The following is a 24,680-nucleotide window of genomic DNA, read 5'->3' as shown; positions in this document are numbered from 1 at the left end:
GAAGGAGCAGACTTCTAAACATTTCCCTGGGTTGCTAATATCACCAGCATGAGGCAAAGTTCAGAATAGATTTGGAAGCTTCTCACCAGCATCACGGGGATAAGGGTCACATCAGTCAGTAAAATATCCACTCGGGGCTAATACTGGCTTCCTTCAGCGGGGTCCTCTGACAGTAGAAGTTATACCCTCTTCTGCAGACGTCCACACCCACAGTGGGATTTTTCTTATTCTCCATTATTCTGGGACACCAAAATGATGTAACTGTAACACATGTCCCATCTGCTGCCAAACGGACCGGCTTTCGCCAACCAGTCCTAATCACTGAGCAAGCTTGTAAGGGTGACTTAAGCCCGGCACGAGAAACATTTGTGCAAAACTGTCAGCCATTGGGCCTTGGGCACCCATCTACATTCCACCCCTCTGAGATCCCACCCCCAGAAGCCTTCGCCAACTGCCAACGTGCTCACCAGCTAGTCCACACAGCACTAGCAGCTGCCATTCAGGCAGTCCGTCAGTAAGTGGCAGGCTGCCAGCACCCAAGTTTCAGAATGCAATCCTGCCCCTGTTATAGTGCTGCTAAAGGTTGAAGGTCTTTGGGTGTGCTAGCCTTTAAATTTGCCTCAATTGCCCCCCCACCTCCCTTCTACCACCTCTCCCCTTTTATACCATCCATGGTAGCATTTCACTTGTCTCTATAGCAATAGCATCTGGTTTCAGGGTTATAACATTATACAGCACAAGTCTCCTCCTGGCCCGAGGCCTTTGCCAAACGATGCACTAGCAAAAGGGCTACTGCTTAAGGTGGAACCACCAGTTTCCTTCCCACCCCCGGACTGCGGCTATGCTGTGAGGTGTAGGGTCACAGCAACTGCAGCACTCAGTCCCAGAGGGAATGGAAAAAAGACCTCACAATGTTGGCACACGAGCTGTTGTGGAGCAGATCCACTCTGGGATTTGCACCCCCCTCCGCAGCACCAGGCCTGCTCTCCTCTACCCCTACCCCTCTGGTCAACAAAGCTGCACCAGGATCAAGTTAATAGCTGGACTTTTGTGACTACTTCCAAAAAGGCATCAGGGGAACGGCAGCCCAGGGAGCAGAAAGGCTCCGTTTTTTAACATGCCCATACCAGAGTTTGACACCACTGGTTCTTTCCCTCCATGCAGCTTAACATTTATTAGTTAACCATGTAGTTAAACTCATCCCACCTTATCCTCCTTAGCTTGATCTGTTTCCAACATCTAGTGACCACCTCCCAATCTCTCACTTTACAACAGCTTTCCTGTGCATAGCAAATGTTTAAACAGTTCTTTACACAAATGCCCGCACACACACTGAAGTGATGCATGCAGGGAGTGGACAAATATGAGGAAGTGAAAATTTTTGCTATTTATTTAGTATTATTATTAGCCATCACTGTCATGCCACTTGGCTGGTTTAGGATCAGACAGGGGGCAAAAATCAGCTTTTCCACAGATGTTTTTCAGGCACTACACAGAAAGCAGCAATCCGTACTGACATCTAAAATTATACACTCACATACACGTTTCAGAGTTCTATTCTCTATTCAAATCATTTCTAAGAGTCAGGGAACCGTTTTCATTATAAACTGTTCACAAATATGACGTTTTCTTTCAAACATTTTTAAACCTCCCAGCATTTGCTGGTGCTTTTGTTGTTTGTTATAAACTCTGCTGTTCACATTTTCAACACAGACATAAAGAACAATATTAATTGTCCTAGCCGCGGGCGACGGGGCACAGCAATCTCAGTGGCTGCAAAGTGCACTGCCATCTTTTGGCAACATGTGTTCACTACAGGGAACCGGAGGGAGAGGGCAGATGAAAAGCTGCACTCCACCATTCCCTTTCAAATTTAAGGGCCCACAGGAAGTAAGAGAAAAGAATGTGGTTGTAGAGACCGCAGAAGCCCTGGACAGACATGTTGGAGGAAAGAGACATTGGTGCAGCAAACCTGACAAGCGTGACTAATGGCAGAAGCAACTCCCCCATATCAGACTGCAACAAAGTGCTGCAAATCCCCTTCGCGGAGTTCAGAAGAGCCCTAATCAGCCTGAAAATTTACACAGGCCCAGGGCCAGGGAAGGCCAGAGAGAAATGTGTGTGAGCCGCACATGAAATCAGGCTGCGGACTGGAAAAAAGTGGAAATTGCAACCCAGAGCAGGATCACACCAAACATAATTCTGGATTTATGAACTGTATTAAAAGTTCATTTGTACTCTTTGGCATTTATCCCAGAGAAATGAAAACGTATGTTCACACAAAAGCCCAAAAACACAAATGTTCATAGCAGCTTTATTTTTAAGAGCCAAAAACTAGAATTAGCCCAGATGTCCTTCAGCAAGTGACTAGTTAAACAAACTATGGTACATACATTCCACGGAATATTACTCAGCAATAAAAAGTCACCAACTATTGACACACACAACAAATTGAATGGCTCTCTGGGGAATTAAGCTGAGTGAAAAAAGACAATCTGAAAAGGTTACACTGCATGATTCCATTTATATAATATTCTTGAAATGACAAAATTTTAAAAATAAGTAACAGATTAGTGGTTGCCAGGGGACAGAGAGGAGGGAAAGGGTAGGTACAATTTAAAAGGGTAATACAAGGGATCCTTGTAACTGTTGAGGATCTTAAATTGTGGTGGTGGACACATGAACCTATACAGCTGACAAAATTCTACAGAACTTAATACACACACAAAGAATGGAGTACAAGTAAAACTGAGGAAATGTGAAAAAGTTCGGTGGATTGCATCATTGCCAATATCCTTGCGTTGTGATATTGTACTATAGTTTTGCAAAATGTCACCTTTGGGAAAAACTAAGTAAAGTATAAAAGGAATCACTCTGTATTATTTCTTACAACTGCATGTGAATCTACCATTATCTCAATAAAATTTTCAAATTTTCAATTTAAAAATGTTCATTTGTAAGTCGTTTTTTTTTTTTACTTCCCCTCTAGAAACATTATTTTACTATGTTGTTCAGGTATAATCAGAATCTGCCTGTTTCAACATGTATGCAGAATCAGGCAGCACTGATGCAAATTCCAGATCTGCCCTTTAGTAACTGCCCTTTAATAAGCTTCGGAAAGTTTGTTAAACTCTCACTTCGCTGTCCTTTAAAATGAACCTTAAATGCTTCACTAATTGGTTTAGAGTTTATAGTAGTTCCTGGAGTAAATAAATTCAATTATAATTTTAGTTGACTCTAAATCTTGAGTCCCTAGGGCCTAGAGAGTATAGAAGAGTATTACAGCCCTTAGGGTCCCAGAAGTCATTAGGATGCTATGACCCTAAGGCCATAATTCTGTCTCCATGAGCAAATGCATGGAGGTTTCAACTGAGGAGAGCAGAGATAAACCACCCCTCAAAGTCACAGGAGCAGACTCCTCTCTCCCATCTTCTCCATGTTGGGCAAAGTCTTCCATGTCCTCAGATTGCTGATGTTGAAATGTGAGAGCAGGCTCAACAATAAAGGACAAGAAGGAACTGGTAGGAGAATGGTGTTCCAGTTTGCTAATGCTGCTGTTATACCAAATACCAGAAATGGATTGGCTTTTATAAATGGGGTTCATTTGGCTACAAATTTACAGTCTGAAGGCCATGAAAATATCCAAATGAAGGCATCAGCACGAGTATACCTTCACCAAAGGAAGGCCAATGTTGTCTGGAAAACCTCTGTTAACTGGGAAGGCATGTGGCTGGCGTCTGCTGATTCCAGGTTGTGTTCTAACTCCTCTCTCAGATCCTGTGAGTTCTTCAAAATGTTGCTATTGGAGCGTTTTGTCCTCTCTTAGCTTCTCCGGATCAAACTCAGGGCTAGCATCCGCAAAAGTCTGCTTTCAACAGTCATCTCCAAAATGTCTCTCTCAGATGCTCTGAGCTCCTTCTGTTCATGCGCTCTTTACAGGACTCCAGTGATTAAATTAAGACCCACCTTGAATGGGCAGGGTGCATATCTCCATGGAAATAATTTAACCAAATATTTCATCCACAGTTGATTGAGTCACATCTCCATGGAAACATTCAATCAAACAATTCCAACCTAATCAACACTAATATGTCTGCCCCAACAAGATTACATTAAAGAACATGGCTTTTTCTGGGGGACATTTATATACAAACCAGCACAGAGAGGAACAGGGACTATGGGATGAGAAAAGCAATGGGGGCTTAGAGGAGGCGACAAATGAAGGGTGACATTGCTGGGGAGGAAATTTAAGTGCCGAAAAGGAATTGCTTGTGTAACACCTTTGGGACGTTCCTCTAATTCAGCCTGCATCCACTGTCACACTCTTAAACTTTGTTCTTACATGGGCCCTCCCATGTGCTCTTCTGCCACCACCAGTGCTGCTTGTGACCAGGGTTCCACTGTCAAACAGAGCCATCTCATTCCTATCTCAGAAAGTAAGCACTTTGTCCTTTCAATGTTTTCTCAGAGTTTTTTTACTGTTAGGGATAGAAAAAAAGAGTCTCCCTTCTGAACTCTTAATTTTCAATTGCCCCTCTTCAAAGGCTTTGGTGTGAATATCAGAAAGGTCCCAAGGGAAGGATCAGGCAAGATGAAATGGCTGGAGATGCTCCATGTGAGCAGCCAAGGCAGAAGGCCAGCCGCAGGCACATCCATTCTCTCTACCTTCCCCACCACCACCAGTTCTTCAGCCAAGGGGCAGACCAGAACCAGCAGCAGAATAAAGAAGGAAGATGAAAAGGAGGAACTGGGGATATCCAAAAGCATTATAATGGGGAGAAAGTGGAATACCTACAGCTGAAAGCTCATCCTGCCCAGCAGGTGTCAGTTGAAGGGACGCTTCAACAGGTTCAGGCTTAGCAAGTGAGGCAGGAGTCCAGCGTCTCACCTGCCCTCTCACGGATACCATCTAACTGGTCTCCCTGGCTCTGGACTCTCTCGCCTCTAACCCATCCACTTATAAAACATAAGCTGATATCATTCTCCTTTTAAAGATTATTCAATGGTCCTTTGTTTTATAGAAGATGTAGAAGATGAAGTCCAAATTACTCAACACAGAATTTAAGGCTTGTCATAAGCTTTCCTTTCCACACTCAGCTCCTGCCATCCCCCCTGCCAAGCTATTCCCTGAACAGGCCACAATGCCTTTGTGTACAGGCTCTTTCCTCTAATTATCATGTTGTCTTAGTTAACCCATTCTTGAAGACCCAACTTAAACGTGTCCTGATCGCTCTCTACATTCTCAGTCACACCCTTCCCCAAGCAGAGCAATGCTCTGTTCTCTGCGTACCTTCTTCTCATTTAGCGTGTATTGCACTGCACCATCATAATTTAATCTCATTCGATTGTACCTGGACATGTCATGGTTAACTTCCCCACCATATTATGAGCTCTTTGAGGGCAGGTATCCTCTTTCTACCTTAGATGCCAAGCACAGTCACTACACATAGTAAGTCCTCATTAAAATGTTGAAGAATGAATGAATGAACAGACCAGTAAAGAATGGATACAGTGAGGGCATCTATTGTTTATCATTAGGAGAATCCCTAAGTTGAAAGGACCTGAGTATGTTTTTCATATTTTCATGGGCCCCAAACACAAGCAAGCTGGTGTTCAACTGAAGAAACAAACAAAAAAAGAGGTACCCGGACTTGCCACATAGTAGGTGCTTAAAAAATATTTGTTCAATGACTATATGAAAGAATTAACTAAAAATTAAATTGCAGCATAAACTACTCAGGAAATACAGAAGGAGACTGAGAAGTTATGAGAAAGTTCAAATCTGTCCTTCAGGTATGAAACTGGACAAATTAAAAATTCTGTAATGTATTTGGGTAAGCCTATAAAGAAGCTGAGTGGCAGCTACCTACAAAGGAAATTAGGATTTGAAGTGTCAATGTAAACCTTAAGCTCTGGTGCATAGTCAATGGTAAACAAGGAATAGCACAGATAACTAAAATCCACACTTAACTCATACATGTCATTTCAGTCTGTAATTCTGCATGCATTTATTGTGGATTTTACAGTGATTGAAGACCAGTTCCGGATTGGCAGGCAGATGGGGACTTGAAGGCAGGAGCTTGCTCCAGGATAAAGTGCTGGGAGTCAGCTGGATGACACTTGATCAGGTACAACCCTAGCATACCCATCTCTGAGATACAAAATGAACATCGGAGAAAGGCACCTTCCTTTCCTACCTCTACCCTATATGGCAACCGTACTGTTCATATCTTCCATCCTGAGCCACCAAACCTGCTGGCAGAGATGAGGATCCTAGAATTTTACTGAGTGCTTGTTATGGGCCAGGAGTGTGCTAATCACCACACACACATTATTTCATTCATTACGCTGTCAGATATTGTCTGAATTGCTCAGTAACAGGGCAGGGCTGAAGGTACTAGCTAAAGGATTTCAATACCTGTAGAAGTTGTAGGGACTGATATCTGGGACTCCCATCATCTATTAATAAAAACAATTTACATTTTTAAAACACTTATTACACACCAGGCACTGTGCTCAATATTTTACATGGATTATTTAATTAAATCCTCACAAAAACCACATGAGGGAAGTACTCTTTACATCCCCATTTCAGAGTGGTAATTTGGAGTAATTCCCAACATCACCAAGTGTGAAGAAAAGACGGGGCAGAGGTCTACAGTTTTAACCATTCCACCATCCTCCTGCATGATTAAATAATCCATGCCCATGAGGGCTTACCTTCAAGACTTTTTTCTTAATGCTTAGCTGAAATACTCCTTCCTATAATTTCAAATTAAATCATTCAGATTCACTTATTCCTCTACCTCAGTGTGCCTACCCACCAAAGGGTGAAGCATTCTCTAACAAGATATTCATAATTAATGTCTTTATTTTTATTTAGCAAACATTTAAGTAGACCTTACTAAGTGCCAGCCACTGTTTTAAGTGCCTTCTAAATATTAACTGTTTTAATTCTCACAGCAATCCAATGAGGTATTCACTATTTTTATGATCACCATCTCTGAGACACAGAGAGATTAAGAAACTTGCCTAAGGTCACACAGCTAGTAACTGTCAACATCAGGATTTTGAAGCCAGACAGCCTGACTCCAAAATCTGTCCTCTTAACAACTCTCTGTCATGCTGCCTCTCTTTTGCTGATTTGTTTGCAGAAACCCAGGGTCACAAATAATAAACAAATACTTGGTGAAAGAGCAGACTCACAAGAACACCTAAAGAGAATAACAGACCCTTAATATTCCTGAAGCATACCCACATCTCATTTTGCAAATGCCCAAATTCACCAAAGATCACTACAGCCAATAGTCTCTGTGTCTTAGTTTGCTAATGCTGCAGAATGCAAAACACCAGAGATGGACTGGCTTTTATAAAAAGGGGGTTTATTTGGCTATACAGTTACAGTCTTAAGGCCATAAAGTGTCCAAGGTAACACATCAGTAATCAGGTACCTTCACTGGAGGATGGCCAATGGTGTCTGGAAAACCTCTGTTAGCTGGGAAGGCATGTGGCTGGCGTCTGCTCCAAAGTTCTGGTTTCAAAATGGCTTTCTCCCAGGACATTCCTCTCTAGCAAGCTTGCTCTTCTTCAAAACGTCACTCACAGCTGCACTCCATTCAGTCTCTTTGAGTCAGCATGTTTTATATGGCTCCACTGATCAAGGCCCACCCTGAATGGGTGGGGTCACACCTCCATAGGAGTATCCCACCGAAGTCACCACCCACAGCTGGGTGGGGCACATTCCAAGCAAATCTAACTAGCACCAAAACATCTGTCCCACAAGACCACAAAGATAATGGCATTTGGGGGACACAATACATTCAAACCGGCACATTCCACCCTCTGGACCCCAAAATGACATTATCTTTCCAAATACAAAATACATTCATTTCATCACAATATTATAAAAACTTAAACCATTTCAGTAACAAAAGTTAAGTACAAAATCCCATCAAAATCAATTTAGGCGTGGTGGGTCCTAAGGCACAATTCTCCTTTAGCTTTGGATCTGTGGACTTAGAACAAGTTATATGCTTCCAATATACAAAGGAGGGACATTCATAGGATAAACATTTCCATTGCCATAAGGAGAAAGCATAACAGGACCAAAACAGTCCCTAAAACCTGCAGGACAAACTCCATTAGATTTCAAAGTCTGAGAGTCATTTACAGAATGACGTTGCATCCTTGGGGCTTGAGAGAGCGGGAGCCTAACCCTTCCTAAGGGCCTTTTCGGCAGCCGTTTCCTCTACAAACGCTTAGGTGAGTGCTCCAACATACCCACACATTGGGGAGACCACCTTCTCGGCCCCACCCTCCTCAAACATCAGGGCTGCTCCTGGATTCCCTTCCATCTCCGGGGCACACGCTCAACCCCTTTAGAACAGTGTGGTGGCAACCAGGCTCTCCCCAATTCCCTGGGAATGTGCTCCACCCTCTTTGGGACCTCGGGTGGCAAAACTCTTCCAGAGCATCGAGGTGGAATGCCCACCCTCGACCTCCAGGGCAAACTCACCCTTTCCATGCGTGTGGGCTGCTCCACTCTCCCAGCCTGAGACCTCTTGACTCCAGACCTCAACCTCCATGGCTCTGTCTTTGAAGAAACTTTTCCTTCAGTTTGTTCCTTGTCTGTCTCCTCCAGTCCCAACTGGCAGCGGCTCTGTCTGTAAAGATCTTGCAAAAATTCTGTTGGCTTCGCATGAAGCATGCAGGGGTCAAAGCCATCAGACAACAGGAGTTTCCACAAATCCTTTCTGGATAATTCCATCTCCAATCTTGGCTTGTACTGAAATGGTGGCTGGGTTCCATGTTTGGTTACATCCTCACGTTGGGCTGTAGCTTCTGGGATTCCACCCCCTGGAAGCCCGTAATTTTCCAAGCCATCAGCTTCTGGTTTCTTTGGACCCAAGAGTTCAGTTCTAAGTTTATCTCTTTCCGCTCTCATTTTACTATAAGCTGCAAGGAGAAGCCAGGGTATATCCTCCACAGGTAGTCTGGAGATCTCCTCAGCTAAGTGTTCCAGGTTGTCACTTTTAAATTCTTCCTTCCATCTGACACCAGGACTCAATTTTGCCAAATTCTGTGCCACTTTAAAACAAGGATCGCCTTTCTTCCAGTTTGCAACAACACATTCATCATCTCTGTTCAAAGCCTCGTCAGAAGTATCTTTAGAGTCCATATTTCCACAAACAGTCTCTTTAAAACAGTTTTGGCCTTTTCTATCAAGCTCCTCACAACTCTTCCAGAAACTCCCCATTATCCATTTAAAAAGCCGTTCCAACATGTTTGGTGTTTGCAAAGTCAGCAGCAAAAGCACCCCACTTCCGGTACCAAAATCTGTCCTAGTTTGCTAATGCTGCAGAATGCAAAACACCAGAGATGGACTGGCTTTTATAAAAAGGGGGTTTATTTGGCTATACAGTTACAGTCTTAAGGCCATAAAGTGTCCAAGGTAACACATCAGTAATCAGGTACCTTCACTGGAGGATGGCCAATGGTGTCTGGAAAACCTCTGTTAGCTGGGAAGGCACGTGGCTGGCGTCTGCTCCAAAGTTCTGGTTTCAAAATGGCTTTCTCCCAGGACATTCCCCTCTAGCAAGCTTGCTCTTCTTCAAAACGTCACTCACAGCTGCACTCCATTCAGTCTCTTTGAGTCAGCATGTTTTATATGGCTCCACTGATCAAGGCCCACCCTGAATGGGTGGGGTCACACCTCCATAGGAGTATCCCACCGAAGTCACCACCCACAGCTGGGTGGGGCACATTCCAAGCAAATCTAACTAGCACCAAAACATCTGTCCCACAAGACCACAAAGATAATGGCATTTGGGGGACACAATACATTCAAACCGGCACACTCTGTCACCACATGTGAATTGTAAATTTATGAAAGTTTCTGAATACTCACGGAAAGAAACCCGGACGACCCACTGGGCTGGGTCTTGGCTCACCACGTGAGTCTACAGAAGCACACGCTACTAGGTGGCATGACCCTTCAGTGTCATCAGCAAATAGCTGAAATCACAATCCTCAATGCACACAGGTTAAGGTTCTACTGTATCAAAGGCCAGGAGAGTGCATCTCTCACCATGTGTCCCTACTACTGACCCGAAAAACAACTTTTATCTCACCAATCTTATAAACACAGTTCACTATTACGTGAACACTGAAAACACTTCTCTAATCTTCCCTTACTAAAATGTCTCTCTTCACAATACTGTTCAAAGTTTATCTTTTATTTTCCCCAAGGACTCTGTCAGCGTATACTTGTGATCAAGCTCTCCAGAATATATTTAGTTGGTTAAATCATTCGCTCATTCATTTAACCAATTTATTGAGTGTCTACTACGACTACGCATCATTCTAGTTGCTAAGGATAAATCCATGGTGGGAAACAGACAGTAAAATAAAGTAAATTGTATAGTAGAGTAATTGCTAGAAGGCAATAGTGCTATGGGGAAAAAACGTAAGAAAGGAAAAGAAATTAAGGAGTTGGGTAGGACTGGGAAGGGGAAGCAGTTTTAAATGGTTAGTCAGGGAAAACCTCACAGAGGGTTAGTTGAGCAAAAACCTGAAGAAGGTGAGGAAGAGCTTTTTGCATCTGCAAGGAAACAACAAACGCAAAGGCCCTGAGGCAGGAAAGTGCCTGCAAGAAGGAACCCAGGAGATAAGGTCAGAAAGGTAAAGATAAAGGAACAGCAGGCTGTGTAGAGCCTTAGAGGCGACTGTAAAGGGTTTGGCTTTTACTGGAAGCAACTGAGAAAACACTGGAGGATTCCAAGCAGCAGAGTGGTATTTCCTCAAGTTCACCAGCTTTTTTTAATCTTTGTCATTATACAAATATTTCAGTTAAGGTTTTTCCTGGAACCTATTCAGAAAGTGTTTCAGGGGCTGCAGCCAGTGCTGGCTTGCCAGTGGGTCAGCATCCTTACAGCAGCCATGCCAAAACTTCACCCAGTCCACTACAGATCAGAGTGGACAGACACACCTTAGAAAACATTATCCCCCAGAATTCAGCACCTTCACATTAACGTCATCCTTAGGAAGGTGCTGAACAATGTGTCAGTGCTCAAACCCAAAGCCAATCCACATTAATTAGTATAATCTGTATTCACTTCTGTTCATGACCCGTGGTTGCCACCTGACCCCTCCTCCACTTAAATGTGCCCCAGAGAGGACGATGCTTAGAACAGAAAATGCCAAGCAGACAATTAACGCATAGATATCATTGGAATAGCGTGACTTGATTTGTTGGTGGCTTTTTTTTTTAATTTAATAAATTTTATTTTGAAATAAATTCAATCTTACAGGAACAGTTGCAAAAACAGTACAAACCCCACACATAGAACTCCATCATACCCTGACCCCCCTCCTGATACCCCGATCTACCACCTTTAACACCCTGTCACACCACCGTTTCTTTCTTTCCCTCCCTCTTCCCTCCATCCCTCCCTATCTATCTTTCATCATCTATTGCTCTGTCCTCTGAACATATGAGAGCAAGCTGCACATATCTTTGAACAAACAATATAATTCACATATACCTCTCCCATGGACAAGAACATTCTTTTATGCAATCTCATTAAGCACAACTAAGAAGTTCAAGAAATTCGACATTGATATAAAGCTTACATTCTATATTTCCTTTTTTTTTTTTCCCTTGTGTCCCATCTGTGTCCCTTTGAGCTTCCTCTCCTCCATCCTCAGAACCCATCCAGGATCATCCTTGGCATTTAATTGTCATCTACTTAGTCTGGTTTTTTTTTTTTTTTTCAATTGTGGAAACATATATATAGCCTAAATCTTCCCTTTCCACCCCCTCCCTAGCATTCCATTAGTGGGATTAATCACATTTAGAATGCTGCAATGCTATCATCTTCCCACCATCCATTTCTAGAAGTTTCCCTTCACCCCAAACAGAAACCCTAAACTCATTTCTTAACTACCCATTGCCCCTTCCCCCACTTCTCAGAACCCCTATTCTACTTTTCATCTCTATGGTCATATTCTCTGATACTTTGTTTGTGTTTACTGTGGGGCTTAAATTTAACATCTTAAATCTATAACAATCTTATTTTTCTTTGATACCAACTTAACTTCAATATGACACATAAACTATGTTCCTATACTCCATCATTCCCCCCACCTTTATGTAGTTCTTGTCAAAAATTACATATTTTACAATAAGTCCAAAACCACTGGTTTATCATTATAGTTTATGTATTTTAGATCCTGTAGGAAGTAAATAGTGGAGTTATAAATCAAAAATACAGTAGATTGGTATTTATATTTACCATGTGATCTTTACTGGTAATCTTTATTTCTAGTTTCAGTCAATTGTTTAGTGTCCCTTCCTTTCAGCCTGCTCAACTCCCTTTAGCATTTCTTATAGGACTGATTACTGGTGATGAAGTCCCTCAGCTTTTGATTATCCGGGAATGTTTTCATCTCCCCCTCATTTTTATCCTCCAGGTGTTTGTGAATTCTCCAAGTCTCTGATGGTTATTGACTTCTATTTGTATGTCATTGTGGTCAGAGAATGTGCTTTGAAAAAATATCATTTTTTTTTTTTATTGAGGCTTGTTTTTATGTCCCAGCATACGGTGCATTCTGGAGAAAGATTCGTGATCACTAGAGAAGAATGTGTGACCTGGGATGCAATATTCTATATATGTCTGTTAAAATTCTCTATATCTCTCTCTCCTTTCTTTGTTTCTCTGTCAGTAAGGCTTCCTTTAGTATCTGAAGTCGGGCAGGTCTTTTATTAGCAAAATCTCTCTGCATTTGTTTGTCTGTGAAAAATTTAAGCTCTCCCTCAAATTTGAAGGAGTTTTGCGGGATAAAGTATTCTTGGTTGGAAATTTTTCTCTCTCAGAGTTCTAAATATGTCATGCCACTGCCTTCTCGCCTCCATGGTGGCCGCTGAGTAGTCACTACTTAGTCTTATGTTGTTTCCTTTGTATGTGGTGAATTGCTTTTCTCTTGCTGCTTTCAGAACTTGCTCCTTCTCTTCAGTATTTGACACTCTGATCAGAATATGTCTTAGAGTGGGTTTATTTGGATTTATTCTATTTGGAGTTGGCTGGGCATTTATGCTTTGTATTTGTATTTGTATTTCTACACTTTATATTGTGTAGAAGGTTTGGGAAGTTTTCCCCAACAATTTCTTTGAATACTCTTTCTAGACCTTTACCCTTCTCTTCCCCTTCTGGGACACCAATGAGTCTTAAATTTGAACGTTTTATTTTATCTATCATATCCCTGAGATCCATTTTGATTTTTTCAATTTTTTTCCCCATTCTTTCTTTTGTTCTTTCATTTTCTGTTCTGTGGTCCTCAAGGAGGCTGAGTTGTTGTTCAACTTCCTCTAATCTTGTACTATGAGTATCCAGAATCTTTTTAATTTGGCCTAGTTTCTTTTATTTCCATAAGATCTTCTATTTTTTTATTTACTCTTGCAATATCTTCTTTATGCTCTTCTAGGGTCTTCTTTATGTCTTCTATATCCTGTGCTATGCTGTTCTTCATGTCCTTTATATCCTGTGCCATGCTCTCATTGCCTGTCTGTAGTTCTTTGATTAATTGTGCCAAGTACTGTGTGTCTTCTGATCTTTTGATTTGGGTGTTTAGGTTTGGGTTCTCCATATCATCTGGTTTTATCATAAGCTTTAAGATTTTCTGTTGTTTTTGGCCTCTTGGCATTTGCTTTACTTGATCTTTAATTTGTCAGAATTGCAGCTTGGTGGCGTACACTCTCTCCAACCAACCAGCAGATGGTGTCTGTGAGTCACCAATTCCCCTCAAGTCAGCTCTCCCCAACCCTGTCTTTGTGGTGTGTGGGGAACTGACCCCCGTGGAGTCCACTCAGTGCACTTCATTTGGGTGTGCTGTCGGTGCCATCCACCCCGAATGAGGGGCATGCATTTGAGCAGTTAGGGAGGAAGGGCAGTTTTAATAATCAAACCTCCCAGGTGTTCCCAGAGATTTAAGGCTGTTCTCTGCTGCTGACCCAAAAGTCCTCGGTATTGGCGTAGGTTCCCTGGGATTTCCGAGTGGTTCCCCCTTCCCTGTTGTGCTCTTCCAGGACCTCTGCTGAGGGAGGGAGGGCCATGCCACATCACAAGTGTGCGCCGGCCTCCAGGGAAGCACTGGGACACCAGGCTGTGCATGGGCGCTCCCAGCCTACTTCAAAGATGGTTGAATGGTACATGTTAACTTCCCCCTTCCACACAGCTTCGCCCTCCCAGCTCTGGGACAATCAACCATGGGTGTATTCAAGGCCACTGTCCATGGCCGATATTGTGGCATGTGAGCGGTGCTGTGGGAAAGACTCCCTGTCATACTGGGTTTCTTGGCATAGCTCTGTGCTGTGGATTTGGCCCTGGGCAGGAGTGCCCCCGTCCGCCCGGGGCCAAATGGCTGTAAGTTGTGCGCTTTTATCTCCTTTTTAGCCTATAATTCTTAACTGGTGTGAGGAGGTATGGCCGTGTTCCCTCAGGCTCTGGCTGGTTCTGAATGGCAAGGGCCCCACCCCTTTCCTCTTGGAGAAGATAGACCCCCTGGGGGAGGTCATTAGCATTTCAATGGTCTCTCTGTCTGCTTGTGCTATCTCCACCCTTCTCAGAGTCACAGCACTGGGAACTGAAAATGGCTGGGGCTTTCTCCACTGAGCCAAAAAAGAAACAGATAGTCCCCTTCAGACCTAGTCCAAGGCAACCCTCCGGCTTTCCAAGGTCAGTCATCACCCAAAGCCTCTGTCTATTTTTGGGGGTTTCGTACCTGTAGTGAGCAGTTCACACTACCTACTTAAAAACCCAGTTGGAGCTCAGCTGAGCTATATTCGCTTGCTGGGAGAGAGCTTCTCTCTGGCACCACCAGGCTTTGCAGCTCAGGCTATGGGGAAGGGGGTCTCACGACTTGGATCTGCAGGTTTTACTTACAGATTTTATGCTGTGAACCTGGGCATTCCTCCCAATTCCGGTTGGTGTATGATGAGTGGATGCTCTCGTTTGCCCCCCTGCAGTTATTCTGGATCATTCACTAGTTGTTTCTGTTTTTTTTCAGTTGTTCCAGGGGGACTACTTAGCTTCCACGCCTCTCTATGCCGCCATGTTCCCTCTCCCCTCTTGTAGCTTTTTAATACCCATGATTCAAATCTTTACTTTAAATGATAAAGGGATAAGCTTAAAGTTGTTTTTAACCTTAAATTTACTGGATTAATTTTAAGAAAACACGACAGATGTAAGAAGACTGAAAATTACATATTTACACCTACTGCATCTTGGGGGGAAATGTTGTTAGCTTGTCATCCCTTGCATATCATTTAGGAGGGAATACATGCCTATCTGACTTGTTTGTATCTAGAGGAATGGACCACCCTAGGAAAGATGACACTCTCCAACTTAAAGATAACCTCTTTAACTCCAGTAGATTAAAAGAGACCTACAAGACATAACTATCAAACACAATGCATGGTTTGAGACCCTGATTCAAACAAACCAAAGGTTAAAAAAACGTTTTGAGACAACCAAGGAAGCTTGAATATTAATTGGGCATTAGACGATATCAAAGAATTATTGTTAATTTTGTGAAGTATGATAATGGCATTGGGTTTTTTTTTAATGTCTTTATCTCTTAGAAATATGTACAGAAATATTAATTGGTGAAATTATATGATTTCCATTTCTGGGATTTGCTTTAAAATACTCCAGTAAAAAAGGAGGTGGAGAGATGAAGCAAGACTGGCAACATTTCGGCAAGTGTCAAAGCGTGGTAATGGGTAAGTGGAAGTTCATTGTACTGTCCTCTCTTCTTTTGTTTATGTGAGAAATTTTCCAAAATAAAATTTTTTTAAAATTTAACTATTCAGTACAGACCTCTCACTTCATTTATACCCAGTGCATTCCAGAAAACATGTATGAATACAGAAGTCATAACATAAATATGTTTACATGTCATAAAGAACCAAAAGCTCTAATATCCACACCCACATTCCTCACTTTAGATGCTATAAATTAAAACATATCAACATCTTAAGTTTTTTTCTTTTCCTTCACATCTTAATATACAAGTTCTCATCCAATGAATACCTGATTGTGGCATGCCTAATGCTTTCATCTTGGTCAAAACAAAACTACATTTATGAGATGTACATTTTTAATTTTTACCCCTCAATGGTGAGAAATGATTGGATAAAATGCAACAGAGCACTCAAATTTTCACAGCAAAAAACAGTGAAGCACAAATAAACATGGTGATGCTGACAAAACTGAACTGCAGGCTGCTGTGTAAAGCCACCCTTGAATTCACTACAAATGTCCCTCCACTCCTCAGCTGATGTACAAAAGTATAAGAGCAGAATATGAAAGGCCATTTATGTGAGTTCTTAAATATCAAAGTGTGGTCTGAATGAAAGCTGAACCTATGAAAGTCAGGACTGCATGTACATACAAATATACGCTATCAATGCACAAGATGGTGAACTTCCCCTGGAATCCTGGAAAAGCAAAATGTGTCTAAAAACCACCACAGTCCCTTCTACTAGACATTGGTGGGAAACAGGGGAAGAAAAAAAGACACCATATTCCCTTCTTGCCAAACACAGGAAATCCATTTTCCCAAAGAAATAATACTAGATTTGTTAGGTTCCAAGGCCAACTCAAAAAAACCTATTTATTACCAATGGGGCCAAATCATAGTAATAATATCTAAAGCTAATATAAAAAGTCCTTTATGTGATTTACGTCTCACTAGCAACTCATGAAATAAGTACTATTCGTAGTACTATTATCCTCATTTCACAGATGAAGAAACTGAAACTTAAAGATGTTATTCAAGTTGTCAAGATCACACAGCTAATTAAATGATGGGACCCATATAGGTTACAGATTAGTAGTAACAAAATTACTAATAATGATATAAAACTAATAGAATTATTTTAGCTACATTATAGGTGAAATAGAAAGGTGGATGCTAGAATGGAACCCTAAGCATAACTCTTATTATTGATTTCTGTGGGGAAATGTGCAAATATATAATGATAGTATTCCAAAAGAGAACTAGAAGAAGCATGTATTTGGTTAGGAAGGTTATCAAGCAAATAACTGAAATTAAAGGATAAACAACAGTGTTCCCTCTAATGAATAAACACAAATAAATTAACAGTAATCAGTTGAGACAAGCTTACCCCAAGAAGAAATTATATACAAACATTGTCCAATGCATCTTTTTACATTTGTTTTTCTCCTTATATAAAAAAAAACAATTATCTGGGCAAACACAAGACAGCTACCATTTCATTTACCAAAGTAAAATATCAATCAAGTTCGTAAAGATCTGTCCAGTATCATAACACACCCTTTCTAGAGATCTGGGACTTGTTTGTGAACTATTACCAACTTGAAAAAACTTCACAAAGAAAAATTATTTCTTCATTTAAATATCAGAAGAAAAGTTCCTTTGCCAAGCAGAGTCCTACAAGAAGTTAAAATTACTTTCCCTCCAATCTCGATTTATTTAACTTTCATGGTCCTTCCAGTTTAGGTTGCAACCAACCTAAAAAGGAAGAGCCAGAAACAGTGCAAATCAGATTGTCACTATCATGTTCCAGCCCTGACAGAGGCCTAAAAGTGTGTGTTATAAGTCTTCTTGCCTGTGCTAACAGTTCAGCAAAACTAACATTTGGCCCCAGGAAATGTCAGCGAGGCACATAGATGATGGCGTTCTTATACAAAACGGAAACGCTGGCCTGCTGAGAGTTGCCCATTTCTGTTACATTCACAGAATCATTTTTGTTTACAATGGACTTCGAAATGCAAGCAAATAATAAGCACATACAGATAAAAATTATCCAATAAGCTGTATAAATGCTATTTTCTTTGTAGTAGCCAAATCATTTCTTGCTTATTGTACTACTGATTTGCGCTCTTTTGTCATCAGACCAGTTGACCCAGTGATTAGTTGAAATGTCTTGCTATTCAGTCTCAGTAGGGATCAGTCTACTTAAAAAAGAAGCTATGATGTCTGGGCAAGTCTAAAGTGGTATTCCTTGTCTAATTCTGATTCTCCCTGCCTGGTCCCCCTCACACAAAATTTTTTTAAAAATTGGTAAAGAATTTTTGTAAAATGAAGGGCATGAAAGTTATTAACTTTGAGTCTCAATTTCTTCTTCTGTAAAATGGGTTTAGCAATACCTACATTGTTTAACTGTTGGGAAGCAATGAGATAATATACACAAAACACCCTGTGTGGGAGATACTCAGCACAGAGCTGGCATTCAACACATGCAACTTTAATTATAATGCAGCAGAATTCTTCATCTTCCCCAGACAGGCACAAGTTTATCACAGTCACACTGCTAGCCAATGGCAGAGGAGGAATTCAAGTCCAGCCCTATCTGACTCCCAAGTCTCTGACACCTTACTTCTTCCTCTGCATGGGGCAGGAGGATAAACCAGGTAGTTGTTCCAAAATCTTTTCTAAATTTATTAGTCCCAGGGTAGGAACAAAATAGAAGAGAAGCTTCCATCTCCCAAACTTTATGTAAGGTGCAGGAACACAAGGAAAGAAATCATCAAGCATGTACCTCTTGGTATATCAGAGGTCAAATTTCTCAACTTGTTGATAATACTCAGAGGACTGACTGGGAACATGGCTGAGGACTGGAAACAAGCCAGCAGAGTGTTTTTGAAAGTGGTCGCCCTGGGAAACACAGACCTGCACGTGTAATGTATATGACCAGGAAAACACTCGAACATATACCCAAGTGCCAAGATATAAATATCACAGTAAAAGGAAAATAAAATACAGAAGTGAACTGAAGGATGCAGCGAAGAAAAGAAGGGGAAAATATATCCCAGGGTCTTCACTAACATATTTTTGGTAAGAACTAATTATGTAAAATTAATGATGCTTTGGGTTGACTTGAGTGCCCCAAAAAGGTAAGTTGAAGCCCTAACTCCCGGTACCTGTGAATGCAACCTTATTTGGAAATGTGTTTCAGGACAGAACCAAGTTAAGATGATGTCATACTGAATTTGGGTGGGCCCTAATCCAGTGACTGGTGTCCTTTTAAGAAGAGAGAACAGCCTGTGAGGATGGAGAGCACTCAGGAAAGAAGGTGGCCAAGTGAAGATGAAGGCAGAGTGCAGCAATGCATCCACAAGTCAAGGAACACCAAGGATTTCCAGCAAACACCAGAGGCTAGAGAAGACAAGGAAGGATTCTCTCCTACAGGTTTCAGAGCGAGCATGGCTCTGCCAATACCTTGATTTCAGACTTGTAGCCCCTAGAACTGCGAGACAATAAATTTCTGTTATTCTAAACCAGTTTCTGGTACTTTGTTATAGCAGCCCTAGGAAACCAACACAAATGATTTCCTAAAACAGAATGGTAAATGAGCAATAATTTCTCTTGTTTTATAAAATCACTGGCTTTGTATGATGCTAAAGAATTATCCTAATGATAATGACATGTATACTTTATTGTGCTCCCACTACTTGAAAATTCCTTTAGATATTTCATTTATGATTTTCACAACAATCCATAAGCCCTATAGTTATTTCTAGTTCTGTCTTACGTAGAAAGAAACCCAGTCTCAAAGCCATAAAATGAGTTGCCCAAGGTATAAAGCCTAAAAGGGGAAAGCATGGACATTCACACTCAGATCTGTCTGAGTCTACAACCCACACTCCCCCTTACTGGGTGTGAAAGTGCCTGGCACAGGGTCCTTTTGCTGTTTCCTCCCTTCTCAGTAACCTGGGAGAGATATGAGGTGGATGGAGCCTCTCCAAAGGCTCCAAAGTCATCAGTACACGAGCATCTCCCTTTCCTTGGGGACCAAATCGATCATGTTGAAAACGGTGATATTAAAAACAGGATATTGACTCTTTTAAATGGGTGCTATTATGACAACAAGGTGTTTTGAAAGCACAACCATCTGCACCTTGGACAGGACCAGAATACAAAGTTCTTAGTAAACCAAAACAGCAGTCAAAATCAAATTAATGCATTGAAAAAGAACAAGCCCATCTGTGATGCTTTAGTCTACTCTGTACAATCAACAAGACTGAGCAGAGGACAGGAGGACAGACTAAATGACTTTTAAAGTTCTGTGATACCACTGCAATAGTATAGGATACTACTTTCAAGGTCCTCAAAGACTTTTATTTCATTCATTTTATTCATTTTCCCAACATGCCTAATAACTAATAAAGCACATAGGTATTGTATGGAGTCCAAGTTAGAGATAAGATGATTCTGACAAAAGGAGTTTCTAAGCACATGAAGCTATCACAGTGAAACCAAAATCATAACCCAACCTCCCAGGACAAAATTTGTTTCAATGGATAAAAGTTGCTACTGTCAACTGTTAAGTCCTGTGGCTTCCCAACCAGTGTGCTGGTTTGTGTGCTGCAAATCAGTTGCAGGTAGACTGAGATATATATCCACTCCCTCATTCCTGGAGGCACAGCCAGAGCCACAGGCTGATTACCTCCAACAACAAGACATCTAGACTGTTTACCCCAAAGTGCTGTACAAATTTTATTATTCTCTAAGTATTCTGTGTCATGAAAAAGATTCAGAAACATCAGTAAACGAATCCATCATTTCACCAACTTTCTTGACCAGGAAATACAAACAGCTTAGAAAATCCACCATGTACCTGAAGTAGCTTAAATAACCCATTCCCTCTCAATCCTCTTCCTTCCCCATGGGGCCTTTACATTCCTAACAGCTGTTAGCCAGCGTCATCCTAGGCTGAGGATGACACACTTTCTGAAGTACTGTTTACAGGGCTGTGTAAACCAAGTTAGGAGACCACAGCTGAAAGCATTTCTATACCCCTCCACATAAGATCAGCCAATGCCGGACACAGAGACGCACACTGTGCAGTTCTCCACAAAACTCCAGTATATCTGGGTGCTGGGGACCACATCAAGAAAAACGATTGAGGTATCAAAGATACTGCAAGGAAGCAGCGTGAGTGGGGAGCAGAGAAGAGGAAGATTTCTCTTCTTGTGTTTTTCATCTTTCACTGTATTTACCTATATATAGAAAGGTACGCAATCATAAGGAAAGCCACAGAGCAACTGGTTTGCAGTGACAATTCAGTGCTCTCCAGGAAGCTGGGCCTATGTGGTGGCAAAAGAAGCCCCTGCCTTCTAGCCCACCAGCCAGGAAGCAGAGCTCTCTTGTTGCTCCAGTCCCAAAAACAAGAGCAGAGGCCTCCCTCTTTCTACTTTATGAGTCTTTGTAACATGTCAAGAGCTGCCCTCACACAGGTCAATATTTTATGGGGCAAAATACTGTATTAGTACTCGTAATGAGAACAAAGGACGGTACAAATTATATGCAAAGACAGCAACACAGCACATGTAGGATAAAACAGAATTCTGAAATGGCATCGGGGCTTATATTCTCTCATTTTTATATGCCTTCCCTAGCACTGGAGGAGTTTCAGTTTCGGCTTCACGTCAATCATTCTGCCTGACTTCACAGTATCTATCAAATTGCAGTCTCTTTTAACGTGAGCTTGCCCGCACAAAACAGAACCTAGTGGCTTAGTCACACACACATGCACATGGGTAATGTCACTACCACTTTGGAATAGTGCCCACCACTTCCCTAGTCAGCTAGTCGTAATCTCTGCTTCACACTTTCATGTCCCATGGCTCTCCAACCACTGTGGAGCTCTGCCCCGGGCAACCCAATTCCGGCCTCACAGTCCTCCTGGCTGTTCTCACTCATCTGATGGGCCCGCTGACTGGAGGTCAGCACTGGTCGTCACCCTCTGCTCCAAGCAAACGCACCCCCACCTTCTGCCCAGCCCCAGAGGGCTCAGCACCTTGCTCACTGCCTCCTAGCTGGTACAGTTTTGCCTAGATCTACTTTTGATCCTGAGGACTAAATACTGAATCATGACTGTATTAAAACTAGCCCTGACTCTAACCAAGTGAGAAACTAAAGCTCAGTCCATGGGCTATCAGGAAAAAAACAAAGGATTCCAAACCAAAAGAATAATAACAGTAAAGATACAGACCAACCTCAAACTTTCAGAAGGAAACTGGACAACTTGGAAATTAGGCCTGAATTTACTGTTTCAGATGGAAGAAAGAAAACTAGTGTGACTCTTGGACAAGTAAAGATCGGAAGATTAGATTTTCATAGATGGCACATAAGTTGTCCCACAAATGGCCAATGAGACATTCTGACAGCCGGCTGACTTAGTCGGTGATGCAGCAACACAGTAATCACACTCATGAATCAGGCTGTAAATCTTATCACCCTGACTAGATGACTCTGAATGAGTCCCTGGTTTCTTTGTGTCTGTTTCCACAGCTCCCAAAGACAAAGACCATTTTTTTTCTTCCTCATTTTTTCTTTTTATTAGAGAAGTTGTAGGTTTACAGAAAAATCATGGATAAAATACAGAGTTCCTATATACTTCCCCTCATCCACACAGTTTTCCCTATTATTAACACTTTGCATCAGTGTGGTACTTTTGTTACAAATGATGAAACAGTGCCATTATTGTATACTATTAACTATAATCCATAATTTACATCAGGGTTTACTGTTTGTGTTATACAGTTCTATAATTTTTTAAAATTTTTATTCTACGTATATAAAAGCTAAACTTTCCTTTTACCATGTTCAAATATACTATTTTAGTGGTGTCAATTTCATTCGCAATGTTGGCTACCACCACCACCATCCATACCCAAAACTTTTCTATAATCCCAAACAGAAACTCTGTACCAATTAAGCATTAATTCCTAATTCCCTACCCCACCCTAGCCCCTACTAACCTGTATTCAGGTTTCTGACTCTATGAATTTGCATACTCATTAGAGTTAATAATTACATTTCATAACAGTAAGATCAAGCAACATTTGTTCTTTCGTGGCTGGCTTATTTCACTTAATACGATACTTCAAGATTCATTCATGTTGCCACATGTAGCAGAACTTCATTCCTTTCTACAGCTGAATACTATTCCATTGTATGTATACACCACATTCTGTTTCCATTCTTTTGTTGACAGACACTTGGGTTGCTTCGATCTTTTGCCAATTGTGAATAATGTCGCCACAAACATCAGTGTTCGGTTTGCTAGTGCTGCTATTATGCAAAATACCAGAAATGGATTGTTTTTTATAATGGGGGTTTATTTGGTTACAAATTTACAGTCCGAAGGCCATGAAAATATCCAAATTAAGGCATCGACAGGAGTGTACCTTCACTGAAGAATGGCCGATGGCATCCAGAAAACCTCTGTCAGCTGGGAAGGCACCTGGCTGGCATCTGCTGATTCTTTGCTCTGGGGTTCTGGTTTCAAAACGACTTTCTCCAAAATGTCTCTGGGTTTCTCTTAGCTTAGCACCTCCAAATGCCCTTCTGTCTGCATCTCTAAGAATCTCTAAGCATCACCAAGTATCCCTTGGGGCATTTTTTCCTCTCTTAGCTTCTCCGGAGCAAACTCTAGGCAAGCATCTCAAAGCGTCAGCAAGCAACTCTGTCAGCTTCCAACTGTCTAATGTCTGTGTGTCCTGGCTTAGCATATCCTGGGACATTTTCCTCTCTTAGCTGCTCCGAAGCAAACTCCGGGCTAGCATCTCAAAGCATCAGCAGCAGTCTGGGCCTGTGATAGCTCTTTCTAAAGGACTCCAGTAAGCTAATCAAGACCCATGCTGAATAGGTGGGTCCACACCTCCATGGAAATAATCTAATCAAAAGTATCACCTACAGTTGGGTGAGTCACATCTCCATGGAACAACCTAATCCAAATATCTCACAAGACTGGATTAAAAGATCATGGCTTTGTGGGGGATATAATATATCCAAACAAGCACAATCAGTGTGCAAATAGCTTCCTGAGTCCCTGCTTTCAATTGTTTTGGGTATATAAGTAGAACTGGGATTTCTAAGTCATACAGCAATTCTATACTTAGCTTTCTGAAGAAGTGTCAAACTGTTTTCAACTGTGTTTGCACCATTTTACATTCCCACCAACAATGAAGGAGTACAAGTGTTACTGTTTCTCCACATCCTCTCCAACACTTGTTCTTTTCTATTTTTTTTCCCCAGTATCCATTCTGGTGGGTGTAAAATGGTATCTCATTATGATTTTGATTTGCATTTCCCTAATAGCTAATGATGCTGAGTATCTTTTCACATGCTTTTTTGGCCATTCATATATCTCCTCTGGAGAAATGTCTGTTCAAACCTCTTGTCCATTTTATAATTGGGTTTTTGTCTTTTTGTTACTGAGTTGTAGGATTTTTTTTATGTATTCTGAATGTTAAACCCTTACCAGATAGGCAATTTCCAAATACTTTCTCCCATTCTGTAGGCTGTGTTTTTACTTTTAAGAAGAAGTCCACTGAGGCCCAAAAGCTTTTAATTTTGGTGAAGTCCTATTAATCTATTTTTCTTTCATTGTTCATGCTTGCAGTATAAAGCAAAATAAACCAGTGCCTAACACAACGTCATGAACAGGCTTCTCTATATTTTTAATAGGAGTTTTATAGTTTTAGTTCTTATATTTAGGCCATTTTGAGTAAATTTTTGTATGTGGTGTGATATAGGGGTTCACCCTCATTCTTTAGCACATGGATACCCAGCTCTCCATGCACCATACCTTAAACAGACATGCTTACTTTTGCACAACCAAAGGCCTA

At 41.4% G+C, this 24,680-nt stretch overlaps 1 protein-coding gene across 2 annotated transcripts in view; it reads right to left on the bottom strand.

Moving 5' to 3' along the window:
* Nucleotides 1–24,680, bottom strand: part of SLC4A4 (solute carrier family 4 member 4) — a 442,709-nt gene that overhangs the window by 394,176 nt on the left and 23,853 nt on the right. Inside the window, exon 1 of one of the 2 annotated variants that reach the window (XM_037829943.1) lies at nt 87–112. The exons of the other annotated variant lie outside the window; for it this stretch is intronic. The gene's annotated coding sequence lies outside the window, so the exon portion shown is untranslated. Of the gene's footprint in view, nt 1–86; nt 113–24,680 lie in introns of those variants that run through there. 2 annotated transcript variants of the gene reach the window in all.

The sequence above is a fragment of the Choloepus didactylus genome, chromosome 3 (assembly GCF_015220235.1).
Source record: "Choloepus didactylus isolate mChoDid1 chromosome 3, mChoDid1.pri, whole genome shotgun sequence".
NCBI lineage: Eukaryota > Metazoa > Chordata > Mammalia > Pilosa > Megalonychidae > Choloepus > Choloepus didactylus.
Note: the sequence above shows the minus strand (reverse complement) of the source record. Positions and strands in the feature narration are given on the sequence as shown.